We start from the raw sequence: 13733 nt of genomic DNA, 5'->3' as shown, positions 1-13733 counted from the left end.
GCCAAACATAGGCAAATAGGACTAGCTTAGATGGGCATCTTGGTCAACATGGACTGATTGGACTGAAGGGCCTGTTTTTGTCCTGTATGACTCTGTGATTGTGCAAGTCTCTAACACATCTCACAGATAATGTCATGGGTGGTGTCAGCTATTCCATTGGTTATATATTTATTTAGAGATACCACGCAGAATGGGCCCTTCTGGCCCTTCGAGTAGTCACAAGACACTCCACAATGACAAATTAACCTCCTAACCGGTATGTCTTTGGACTGTGCGAGGAAACTGGAGCCCACGGAGGAAATCCAGGCATCCAGCAGGGAGAAAGTACAGACTCTTTACAGAGGACGCTTGGGATTGAACTTCCGACGTCCCAAACTGTAATAACATTGTGTCAACCGCCATGCTAGCATGGCGCCTCTCATCTAACTCAAAACTGCCACATTGCTGCTGTCATTTGGGTAATAATGGCAACAGATTCAAACTGGCTAATTTTTGTTTCACACTTCCTATGCTCCTGGAAATGAAATTGCTCAGGACAGGGAAGATTTGGATCTATTGATTTAAATCCCTGCAGGAAGTTCCAGGTTCACTGGAACAAAACCTGCTGTTGTCAGAGGGTTTGGTTATTGAAATCTTCGTCACATTTGCTACTAAACCATTAGATTGAGATATTTTCCTGGTTGGAGGTGAATACCAATCCCCAGACAAAGCAAAAATCTTTAGCTCCTGAATTGATTGTAACTGCAAATGAGGGAAAAAGATCAGCCATTGTGAGCCTCATTCCAGCAGGCGTCCGTCTTGGACAAGACAAAGGAAATTGAAAATCATGTCCAGATGGGTTCATCTGTTTCTGAAATGGAGAGGTGATATGACAGGACTTACCATGTATGGGGTACCATACAGAATACCACCTTTCTGTTTCCTGCAATCATCATCATCATCATTATGTGCTATGTCGTATGATGCGGGCAATCATGGTCTTCCATCTGTCTTCAATCTGATCATTGCCTGTGGGGGAGACTCCCTTCACGATGTTGTTCTGTTCTCTATCTGTGACTATGATTGTTCCTGCCATTGCCTTCTTCTGGGCAATGTTTGTTACAAGACGGGTGACCCCAGCCATTATCAATACTCTTCAGAGGTTGTCTGCCTGGCGCCAGTGGTCACATTGCCAGGACTTGTGATGTGCACCGGATGCTCCTACAACCATCCACCAACTGCTTGCGAGGCTTCACGTGATCCTGATCAGAGAAGCTAAGCAGGTGCTACACCTTGCCAAAGTGTGACCTGCAAACTAGCAGAGGGAAGGAGCGCCTTACTCCTCCTTTGGTAGAGACGTTTCTCCACCCTGCCACCTGATTCCTGCAATCAACTTACAGATTTGTGGAAAGCTTAATTTGACCCATTGTGTCTTTGCCAGTCATAAATAAAAGCTGCTGGGCCCAATTCCACCAGTTAGTGCTGGGTCCTTAGACCTACACTGCATTTTCACGTTGAGTCTTTGATTCAGTGCTGAAACAAGCCCTTCAGCCCAGCGAATCCGCGTCCTGTTTAAATGTATCTGTCTCTATCACCCCTCCCAGCAGCAAGCAGCTACCCTTGACTTCACGCCCCAGGTGAAAAAGAATTATCCCATTTCCTCACTAATTCACTAATTTTTTTTTTACCAATTACATTAAATCTGTGCCCCCACACCACCACTGTACCTTACCTTTAATTTCTTATTCCTGCGCCGAGTTTTATGGGAAATACTCTTTGCAAATATATTTTCTAGCCCCTCAATTTTATGTACCTTAATTAAATGTTTTCTCAACTGATAGTATTGCAATAAAAATAATTCTAGCTTTTCCATCTTTTCTCACAACTGCAATTTTCCTCACCTGGCATCCTTGAAATCTCCTCTGAACCTTCTCGAGTACAATCATATCTTCCTGTAATATGCAACTCTAGCTATACCCACAGCACTAGCATGGCCTCCCCGATCTTAGAGAGAGTGCCTTGGTTAGAAAAGGACAGCATCATATAATGCCTTTTTGATTACCATATTGATGGTCAAGAATCTGTGGACATTGGCTTCATGTCCCCTCTCCACCACACAATATCCTCCCATTTATTTTACTGCACTTGTGGCTTGTGGCAGCGTCCAAAATGCACCACTTTTCCATCTCTGAATTAAAGAAGGCTGCCAGGCCAATTTACCAGGTGAGTTTCTGTGCAGTAACTCCAAGATGAAATGTTGCCTTTGGTGGCAAGTTCAAGGATCCCAGAGAACACTGCAGGGCGGCTGGAGATGGAGAATGAACAGCCAGAGTTTGTGGTTCATATTGGTACAAACAACACAATAGGGTGAGGTCCTGCAGGCAGAGTTTATAGATTCACAAGCCAGATTATAAAGCAGAAGTTAACATTTAGTAATCATGCAATTGCTTCCATTGCAATGCTCTAATTAGTACGGAAGTAGGGGAGCGGAGCAAGTGAATGTGTGACTGTACAGACAGCAAAAGAGGAAAACCTGAGATTTCCAAGGTACTGGGACCATTGGTGGGGTACGTGGGCCCTATAAGGATTGTACCTCAGCAGGGCTGGGACCGGGTAGTTTGCCAATGCTTTTGGTGATGGCTGAAGCTATCTTGATAGAGGGATGGGAACTTCAAGGAAAATTCAGGAAAGGTAGAAACAAAGTGGGATGAAAATGAGAAATGTAGTATGTAAAATAGTCAAAATATTGAAAAAGCAAAATTAAAGGTGCTATGTCTAGATAGACAGATAGATACTTTATTGATCTCAAAGGAAATTACAGTGTCACAGTAGCATTACGAGTGCACAGCTATAAATACTGGAAGAGAAGTAGAAAGAATAAAAATAAGTTACCTCAAACAGTCCAAAAAGAGGGAGTCATCTCTTCCCCGACTATAGGTTTACTCATTATAGAGCCTAATGGCCGAGGGAAAGAATGGCCTCATAGATCACTCTTTGGAGCAGCGCAGTTGTCCTAGTCTATCACTAGAAGTGCTCCTCTTTTCAGCCTAGGAGGCATGCAGAGGGTGAGAAACATTGTCCAGAAATATTCACAGAATGTGCAATAAAATAGATTAACTATTTCTTGGGAACTGCATGTCCAAGGGATATTTGACATTTAAAAAGGCCAGACAAAATAGAAGAGGAGTATTTGCAGCACTAGTAATAAAGAAGGAGATATGATGACAGATCATGGAATAGAACTAGACATGATCTGATTTGAGATAATAAATAGCAATGGGTAGAAAACATTGTTAGTGGTTTTCATTTGCTGCTAAATAATAGTTACATTGGGCATGGAAACTGGCACAGAGTGAGTAGAGAAAAGATTATCTAGACTGGTTCCAGAGATGGTACACTCACTCTACGAGGACAGATTAAGCAACCCTATGTATATTGTTTGGATTTAGGAAGAAAGAATAGTCATAGTCATAGTCATACTTTATTGATCCCGGGGGGGAAATTGGTTTTCGTTACAGTTGCACCAGAAATAATAAATAGTAATAAAACCACAAATAGTTAAATAGTAATATGTAAATTATGCCAGTAAATTATGAAGTAAGTCCAGGACCAGTCTATTGGCTCAGGGTGTCTGACCCTGCAAGGGAGGAGTTGTAAAGTTTGATGGCCACAGGCAGGAATGACTTCTTATGATGCTCTGTGTTGCATCTCAGTGGAATGAGTCTCTGGCTGAATGTACTCCTGTGCCCATCCAGTACATTATGTAGTGGATGGGAGACATTGTCCAAGATGGCATGCAACTTAGACAGCATCCTGTTTTCAGACACCACCGTGAGAGAGTCCAGTTCCATCCGCACAACATCACTGGCCTTACGAATAAGTTTGTTGATTCTGTTGGTGTCTGCTACCCTCAGCCTGCTGCCCCAGCACACAACAGCAAACATGATAGCACTGGCCACTACAGACTCGTAGAACATCCTCAGCATTGTCCGGCAGATGTTAAAGGACCTCAGTCTCCTCAGGAAATAGAGATGGCTCTGACCCTTCTTGTAGACAGCCTCAGTGTTCTTTGACCAGTCCAGTTTATTGTCAATTCGTATCCCCAGGTAATTGCAATCCTCCACCATGTCCACACTGACCCCCTGGATGGAAACAGGGGTCACCAGTACCTTAGCTCTCCTCAGGTCTACCACCAGCTCCTTAGTCTTTTTCACATTAAGCTGCAGATAATTCTGCTCACACCATGTGACAAAGTTTCCTACCGTAGCCATGTACACAGCCTCATCTCCTTTGCTGATGCATCCAACTATGACAGGGTCATCAGAAAACTTCTGAAGATGACAAGACTCTGTGCAGTAGTTGAAGCCCAAGGTGTAAATGGTGAAGAGAAAGGGAGACAAGACAGTCCCCTGTGGAGTCCCAGTGCTGCTGATCACTCTGTCAGACACACGGTGTTGCAAGCACACGTACTGTGGTCTGCCAGTCGGGTAATCAAGAATCCATGACACCAGGGAAGCATCCACCTGCATCGCTGTCAGTTTCTCCCCCAGCAGAGCAGGGCGGATGGTGTTGAACGCACTGGAGAAGTCAAAAAACATGACCCTCACAGTGCTCGCTGGCTTGTCCAGGTGTGCATAGACACGGTTCAGCTAGTAGATGATGGCATCCTCAACTCCTAGTCAGGGCTTGTCGGCGAATTATAGAATTATAAAAACCTATTGGAAAGAACTGAACCCTTTCAGACTATCTTGTCCATGTCAACAATGATGCCTCTCTACACTAATCCTATTTGTTCACTTCAGACTCATGTCCCTCTGCACCTTTCCTAATGAAGGAGAGAATATTTCAGTGAAACATGCAAAAATTTTTACAGGATTTGACAGGCCGGATGTCAAGAGGATGTTTCCTTTGGCTGGAGTATCTAGAAGCAGGGGTTCACAGTCTGTAGGTAAGGAGATGGAGATGTCGAGACATTTTTCCACTCAGAGGGCAGTGAACCTTTGGAACTCTCTACCCCAGGGATATGGAATCTCAGTCATTCAGTTCATTCAAAACAGAGATCAACAGATTTATCTTGTACATTTATAGAATCAAGGGACGTGGAGAAAGACTAGGAGAGTGGTGCTGAGGAGGGAGATGGGCCATGATGTTATTTATTTATTTGTTTGTTTGTTTGTTTGTTTGGCAATACAGCGCAGAGTGGACCCTTCCAGCCCTTCAAGCCATGCCACCCCAGCAACCACACAACCCCAATTAACCCTAACTTAATCGCAGGACAATTGACAATAACCGATTAATTTACCTGGTACATCTTTGGACTGTGGGAGGAAACTGGAGCGCCCAGGGAAAACCCACACATTCAGGTACACATAGAAACATAGAAAACCTACAGCACAATACAGGCCCTTCGGCCCATAAAGCTGTGCTGAACATATCCTTACCTTAGGAATTACCTAGGATTACCCATAGCCCTTTATTTTTCTGAGCTCCATGTACCTGTCCAGGAGTCTCTTAAAAGGCCCTATTGTATCCGCCTCCACCACTGTCTCCAGCAGCCCATTCCACATACTCACCACTCTCTGCATAAAAAACTTACCCCTGACATCTCCTCTGTACCTACTTCCAAACACCTTAAAACTGTACCCTCTCAAGCTAGCCATTTCAGCCCTGGGAAAAAGCCTCTGACTGTTCACACGATCAATGCCTCTTATCATCTTATATACCTCTATCAAGTCACCGCTCATCCTCCGTCGCTACAAAGAAGAAAGGCCGAGTTCATTCAACCTATTCTCATAAGGCATGCTCCCCAATCCAGGCAACATACTTGTAAATCTCCTCTGCACCCTTTCTATGGTTTCCACATCCTTCCTATAGTGAGGCGACCAGAACTGAGCACAGTACTCCAAGTGGGGTCTGACCAGGGTCCTGTACAGCTGCAATATTACCTGTCGGCTCTTAAACTCAATCCCACGATTGATGAAGGCCAATGCACCGTATGCTTTCTTAACCACAGAGTCAACCTGCGCAGCAGCTTTGAGTATCCTATGGACTCAGACCCGAAGATCCTTCTGATCCTCCACACTGCCAAGAGTCTTACCATTAATACTATATTCTGTCATCATATTTGACCTACCAAAATGAACCACCTCAATTTCTCTGGGTTGAACTCCATCTGCCACTTCTCAGCCCAGTTTTGCACCCTATCAGTGTCCCGCTATAACCTCTGACAGCCCTCCACACTATACACAACACACCCAACCTTTGTGTCATCAGTAAATTTACTAACCCATCCCTCCACTTCCTCATCCAGGTCATTTATAAAAATCACAAAGTGTAGGGGTCCCAGGTCAGATCCCTGATGCACACCACTGGTGACCGACCTCCATGCAGAACATGACCTGTCTACAACCACTCTTTGCCTTCTGTGAACAACCACTCTTTGCCTTCTTTGCCAGTCTGGATCAACAAAGCAATGTCCTTTTGGATCCCATGCCTCCTTACTTTCTCAATAAGCCTTGCATGGAGTACCATGTCAAATGCCTTGCTGAAATCCATAGACATTACATCTACTGCTCTGCCTTCATCAATGTGTTTAGTCACATCCTCAAAAAATTCAATCGGGATCGTAAGGCATGACCTGCCTTTCACAAAGCCATGTTGACTATTCCTAATCATATTATGCCTCTCCAAATGTTCATAAATCCTGCACCTCAGGATCTTCTCCATCAATTTACCGATCACTGAAGTAGGACTAACTGGTCTATAATTTCCTGGGCTATCTCTACTCCCTTTCTTGAATAATAGAACAACATCCGCAACCCTCCAATCCTCGAATCTCTCCTGTCCTCATTGATGATGCAAAGATCATCGCCAGAGGCTCAGCAGTCTCCTCCCTCACCTCCAACAGTAGCCTGAGGTACATCTCGTCTGGTTCCAGTGACTTATCCAACTTGATGCTTTCCGCAAGCTCCAGCACATCCTCTTCCTAATTATGTACATGCTCAAGCTTTTCAGTCCACTGTAAGTCATCCCTACAATCGCCAAGATCCTTCTCCGTAGTGAATACTGAAGCAAGGTACTCATTAAGTACCTCTGCTACCTCCTCTGGTTCCATACACGTTTTTCCAATGTCGCACTTGATTGATCCTATTCTCTCCCGTCTTATCCTCTTGCTCTTCACATACTTGTAGAATGCCTTGGGATTTTCCTTAATCCTGTCCGCCAAGGGCTTCTCATGGCCCCTTCTGGCTCTCCTAATTTCTTTCTTGAGCTTCTTCCTGCTAGCCTTATAATCTTCTAGATCTCTATCATTACCTAGTTTTTTGAACCTTTCATAAGCTCTTCTTTTCTTCTTGACTAGATTTACAACAGCTTTTGTACACCACGGTTCCTGTACCCTACCATCCTTTCCCTGTCTCATTGGAACGTACCTATACAGAACTCCATGCAAATATCTCCTGAACATTTGCCACATTTCTTCCGTACATTTCCCTGAGAACATCTGTTCCCAATTTATGCTTCCAAGTTCTTGCCTGATAGCCTCATATTTCCCCTTACTCCAATTAAACACTTTCTTAACTTGTTTGTTCCTATCCCTTTCCAATGATATAGTAAAGGAGATAGAATTGTGATCACTTACCTCCAAAATGCTCTCCCACTGAGAGACCTGACACCTGATCAGGTTCATTTCCCAATACCAGATCAAGTACAGCTTCTCCTCTTGTAGGCTTACTCATTACAGAATGGCGCCAGAACTGACCTCCAACTCCTGAAAGTCTGAGTCTACTGTGGTTCCCAAATATTTTGATGGATGATGGAGCAGCTCTGAAGTGCCAGGTGACCTAATCTTGCTCCTATTTCCTAACACCTTGCGTCATACTGCAGGGCAACATTACCTCCCTCTTTTAGTATAAAAAACCCATAATACTGAGTCATTTTCTGTGTAGTCCAATGTCAAATATGTCCTGATATTGACTTGACATTTTTCTTAATCCTTCCTGCCACAGTGATTAACTTAATCCTTAGCAGATTTTCCACTGAAGTGGAGTTCAAGCGGATGACACTACTGTTTGCCTATCTGGAGGCTGAGCATGAAATTATTGTCAACTTGTTCACTGATTGGGCCTTACACTGATAAAGGTCATCTACATTTTACAACACTGCTCTTTGACTAGAATGACCCAAATGAGGGAACTATTACCTTTTTATTCCTGAAAGTGAGACATTTCTGGATCCATTTTGCCAATCGACCTTGAATCACATGGGATTTTACATTTTAGGCCAGCCTACCATATGGGACTTAGTCAAAAGTCACGTAAATCTCCATGGAATCCGTCAAATACACAATACTTGCAATGGATTAGAAAGAAAGAGGGGAACTCAGAGTAAGAAGGTGGGGGGGTGGGGACGAAGAAGTATAAGGAGGTAGGTAATAGGTGAAACCAGGAGAGGCGGAGGGGTGAAGTAAAAAGCTGGGAATTTGATTGGTGAAAGAGATAAAGGGCTGGAGAAGGGGGAATCTGATAGTTCAGGATAGAAGACCATGGAAGAAAGGGTAGGAGAAGGAGTGCCAGAGGGAGGTAATGGGCAGGTAAGGAGGTAAGGTGAGAGAGGGAAACAGGAATAGGGAATGGTGAAGGAGAGGGAGGGAGCAATTACTGGAAGTTCGAGAAATCGATGTTCATGCCAGACAGAATATAAAGTGTTTCTCCTCCACCCTGAGTGTGGTCTCATCACAGCAGTAGCCATGGACTGACACGTCAGAATGGGAATGGGAAGTAGAATTGAATCCACCCCACTAGCCCGCACGTCCAGCACATATTTCTCTGTATAAGTTCTGCCATCGCCAGACCCCACCACCGAGCTCAGCGTGCCCTCACCTCCACTTTCTGCCTTCCACAGGGATTGCTCCCTATGTGACTCCCTTGTCCACTCCCTTCCCAGTGAGGCGACACTTCAGCTGCGAGTCTGCTGGGGTTATCTACTATATCTGGTGCCCCTGGTATGGCCTGCTTTATATCAGTGAGACCCCGTTGGGAGACCACTTTGCCAAGCACCTATGCTCCACCGGAAAAAGTGGGATCTTCTGGTAGCCATCAATTTCAATTCTACTTCCCATTCCCATTCTGACATGTCAGTCTATGTCCTTCACTACTGCTGCGTTGAGGCAATACTCAGATTGGAGGGACAACTTACATTCATTTTGGGTAGCCTCCAACCTGATAGCGTGACCACTGATTTCTCGAGCCTTCAGTGACAGCCTCCTCCCCACCTCTCCTTCACCATTGCCAATTCCTGTTTCATTCTCTCACCTTATCTTCTTACCTGCCCATCACCTCCCTCCGGGGCTCCTCCTCCTCCCCTTATTTCCATGGTCTTCTACCCTTTCCTATCAGATTCACCCTCCTCCAGCCAATCTACTTCCCAGCTCTTTACTTCACCCTCCCCCTCTTCCGGTTTCACCTACCACCTTGTACTTTGCCTTCCCTCCTCCCACCTACCTCCCCTGACTTCACTTCGTTTATTTTCCAGTCCTGATGAAGTGTCTTAGCCCAAAATGTCGACTGTACATTTTTCCATAGATGCTGCCTGGCCTGCTGAGATCCTCCAGCAGTTTGTGTGCGTTGCTTTGGATTTCCAGCCCTCTGCTGATTTCTCTCGTGTTTGTAAAGTTTTGGGCCAAGCATGTCTCTGCCCAAACTATTTTTATGTTTCTTTTCTTTTATTTAGAGATACAGCTCAGAACAGGTCTTTCTGACCCAATGAGACGCACCACCCAGCAACCCATCTATTTAACTCTTGCCTATTCACAGGACAATTTACAATAACCAATTAACTTACTAACGGATACACCTTTGGACTGTAGGCGAAAACTGGAGCACCTAGGGGTAACCCAAGCGTTCACAGGGAAGACAGATGGTGCGGAATTGAAATCTGAACTCCAGTGCCACATGCTGTAATAGCGTAAGGCTAAACTGCCATGCTACCGTGTCACCCAGATTAAAGCTCTGCCAGTTGTCATGGCTGGGAATTGAAAGTGGGTCAACTGCGTGGGCACGTGGCCAAGTGGTTAAGGCCTTCGTCTAGTTACCTCAAGGTCGCTAGTTCGAGCCTCAGCTGTGGCAGCATGTTTGTGCCCTTGAGCAAGGCACTTAATCACACATTGCTCTAGTCTGTGCGAGGAGTGGCGCCCCACACAGGCTTCCAATCTGCGCCTTGTAAGGCATGAAAATGCCCAATGCAGGCCTCTCATGGTCTGAGTCAACGTTCCTTTCCTTCCCAAGCAGCTACGCTCAGCACTCCCAAATCCCCCACTACCACAAATTATGCACTCAAGTATCCTGCATTTGGGGATATTGCAGGCATCAGCACAGCTGAAGTGCAATGGGATAGCCTCATCTTGGAACCTGATCACCAATGAGTCCCTGCCTAATAGGTATCAGCTGTTTATTTCCCTCCATTGATGCTGTATGACTGGTGACTTTTGTCTGAACTGCACCCGGACCAGCCTTGGGTAGAATGCACCTAGCCCATCCATTGGCCTTGCTGCATATTAGCTCTCAAAGGTCTCTTGGTACAGTTTAGTGATAATAATGCCATCTGAAATTGTTAGTCTCATTTTGGGGAATTGAAATTCCAGTATTACTGTTGCAATGTTTTGCCTCTTTACAGAAACTTGCCGACAGACTTGCTTTCCTCTCTCTTCCAGGCAGCTGGAAGCCTATGCATAATTCCAGAAGTGTGAATGCCCCAGCTTTTTTTTAATTTGTCTAAGGAACAATATAGCCTCATTTAATGATCCTTCTCACAGCAGTGACTGCTTCTTTGACCATTATTATTATTCCCCGCTCTTTTGTCTTTGTCTGGAAGCTCTGTATTCAAGAATGCTCAGCTTCCAGCCTGTCCCTCATTAAGCTATGTTTCATAACAACAATAACGTCACACCTCTATGAGTCTATCAGTGTCTTCAGCTCATTTACTTTATCCACTAAGCACCATGTGTTCAGGTATATACCATTAAGCACAGCCAGGTATTTCTTATAACCATTATCTAATCTTTGTTTCATTTAACTTTTATACTCCATCATTAATTCTCCATCATTAAGTGTCTCAGCCCGAAACGTCGGCAGTTTACTCTTTTCCATAGATGCTGCCTGGCCTGCTGAGTTCCTCGAGCATTTTGTGTGTGTTGCTCAAATTTCCAGCATCTGCAGACTTTCTCTTGATTGTCCATTGTTAATTTCCTGCTTTCCATTCCCACTTCTGCTTTACCCATTTCTGATTCTTTGCAGTCCTGCCCAAATTCACATTAAACACGTAAGCCTTCCTCAACAGTGCCAGAAAACCTACTTCTGGGGATATTAGAACAAGCCCTCTGCCATTTACAAGTCACACCTTCTCCCGAACCAGTCTTAATAGTCCAGGAGTCTAAGGCCCTTCCTTCTTCACCATCTCTCCATCCACACATTCATCTATCTCCTTATTTCTGTGCTCAATATCCATGACAGGTACATGAGAATACAGGTACCTAATTCATTGAAAGTGATGTCTAAGGTTGGAAGTGTCTTAAAGAAATCTTTGGGCACATTGACTTTCATAAATTAATGTATTATGTACAGAAGACGGGATGTTATTTTGGGGTTGTATAATATGCTGTTGAGGCCTAATTTAGAATATTGTGTGCAGTTTTAGTCATGTACCTACAGGAAAGACGTAAACGAGATTGAAAAATTGCAGGAAAAATTTACAAGGATGTTGCTAGGTCTGGACCTGAGTTATAAGGAAAGATTGAATAGATTAGGACTGTATTCTTTAGAATGTAGAAGATTGAGAGGAGATTTGACAGAGGTATACAAAATTATGAAGGGTATAGATAGGATGAATGCAAGCAGGCATTTTCCACTGAGGTTGGGTAGGACTGAAACCAGAGGTCATGGCATAAGGTTGAAAGGTGAGAAGTTTAAGAGGAGTATGAGGGGAAACTTCTTCACTCAAAGGGTCATGAGAGCGTGGAATGAGCTGCCAGCACAAGTGGTCCATGCAAGTCTGATTTCAACATTTAAGAGGAGTTTGGATAGGTACATGGATAGTAGGGATATGGAGGGCAGTTTAAATGGTCTTGGCATGGACTAGATAGACTGAAGTTCCTGTTTATATGCTCTATTTCTCTATGACTCTGGGGTTAATCATGAGATTGCCATTTTGAGGTCCTGCTATTTAATAGAGTTATAGAGCTATAGGACAATTCAGCATGGATACAGGGCTTTCAGGCCAATGCATCCATGCTGGCACCAGTGCCACCCAGCTGGTCTCAGTTACCTACAGTATATCCCTTTATGCCCCGTCCCTACATGTACAGTCCATATCCAAGTGTTTTTCTTATTTATTAAAATCTGCCTGCAGATCCTGATTCTTCTTAAAGACAGAAGAAACAGAAGCAGGATGGGAGGTGTATGGAGGGATATGGTCTGTGTGCAGGTCAGTGGGACTAGGCAGAAAATGGTTCGGCACAGCCACGAAGGGCCAAAGGGCCTGTTTCTGTGCTGTAGTTTCTATGGTTCTATGGTTCAGGACTAGAACATTGGACCCTTTGTATCTTGTCGTCCACTCCATAAGGTTGTCTTAGATTATTTACCTCAGTACCGGTTTTCTGCACTAATCACATTTCCCTTGAATTCCTTAGTATCTAAAAAGCTCAGAATCTCTGCCATGAATGTATTCAGTCACTAAGCCTCCTCAGCTTTTGTGATTCAGCATCCTATTCATGAAGAAATTTCTTCTCATCTTTACAATGAATGATCAAATCCTTACATTGAGACAATGACCCTGGTTCTAGACACCTCAGCTAATGAATGATCAACTCTGCATCTATCCTGCCAAACCATGCAAGAATTTTGTACATTTCAAACAGATTGCTTCTCATTCTTTTAAACTCTACACAGCAGATACATGGCCCGCCTAATCTCTCCACATAGCAAAGCCATCATCTCAGGAATCAATCTGATGACCCTTTCTTTCACTCCCTTTATTACTGGTATATTCTGCTTAGATGGGGAGACCAGATATGTGCGGAATATTGCACATGAATTCCCACCTGGGCCTTATGTTAGTGGAGCAAGATATCTCTACAACTGAACTGAACACCTGTATTATACTGAAGGCCAAAAGAGCATTTGCTTAAAATCTAGACGGAAAATGCTGATAACATTCAGGAGGATAGATGACATCTGTGGAAACAGAAGCAGTTAATGTGCAGATTGATGACCTATGATCAGAACTTACACCTTTTCTAATAGTGTTCTGCAGTTAGTACTCTGAATATGGTCTTTACATTTGACAAACCAAATGAAGATTGAGTGATCACTTTACAAATCACCTTGATTCTGTCCACGGGGGCAACACTGAGCCTGCTACCTTAACTTTCCATCCAAATCGGAACATTGGTGCTGTTTCAAAGAGGAGCAATGAAATCTCAAGAAACAGCACCTAGTCTTCTGTTTGTTCATGTTGCATCCTTCAGGTCTCAATACTAAATTCATCAAATGCTGCCTGATTTGTTGGTTGTTTCCAGCATTTCCTGATTTCTTTTATTTAATATTTCCAGCACCAGCTGGATTTTTTTTGGTATAGTATATTCAAATACTACATAGCTTCCTAATTGCTTACTCTATCTGCACATTAACTTTTATTGACTTTCAGACGTCAAGGTCCCTCTCAACACCAATACCTTCCATGCTCTCACAATTCAAAGCAAT

The sequence above is a fragment of the Mobula birostris genome, chromosome 5 (genome assembly GCF_030028105.1).
Source record: "Mobula birostris isolate sMobBir1 chromosome 5, sMobBir1.hap1, whole genome shotgun sequence".
Classification (NCBI taxonomy): domain Eukaryota; kingdom Metazoa; phylum Chordata; class Chondrichthyes; order Myliobatiformes; family Myliobatidae; genus Mobula; species Mobula birostris.
The sequence above is the reverse complement of the archived record's forward strand: the minus strand, read 5'-3'. Positions refer to the sequence as shown.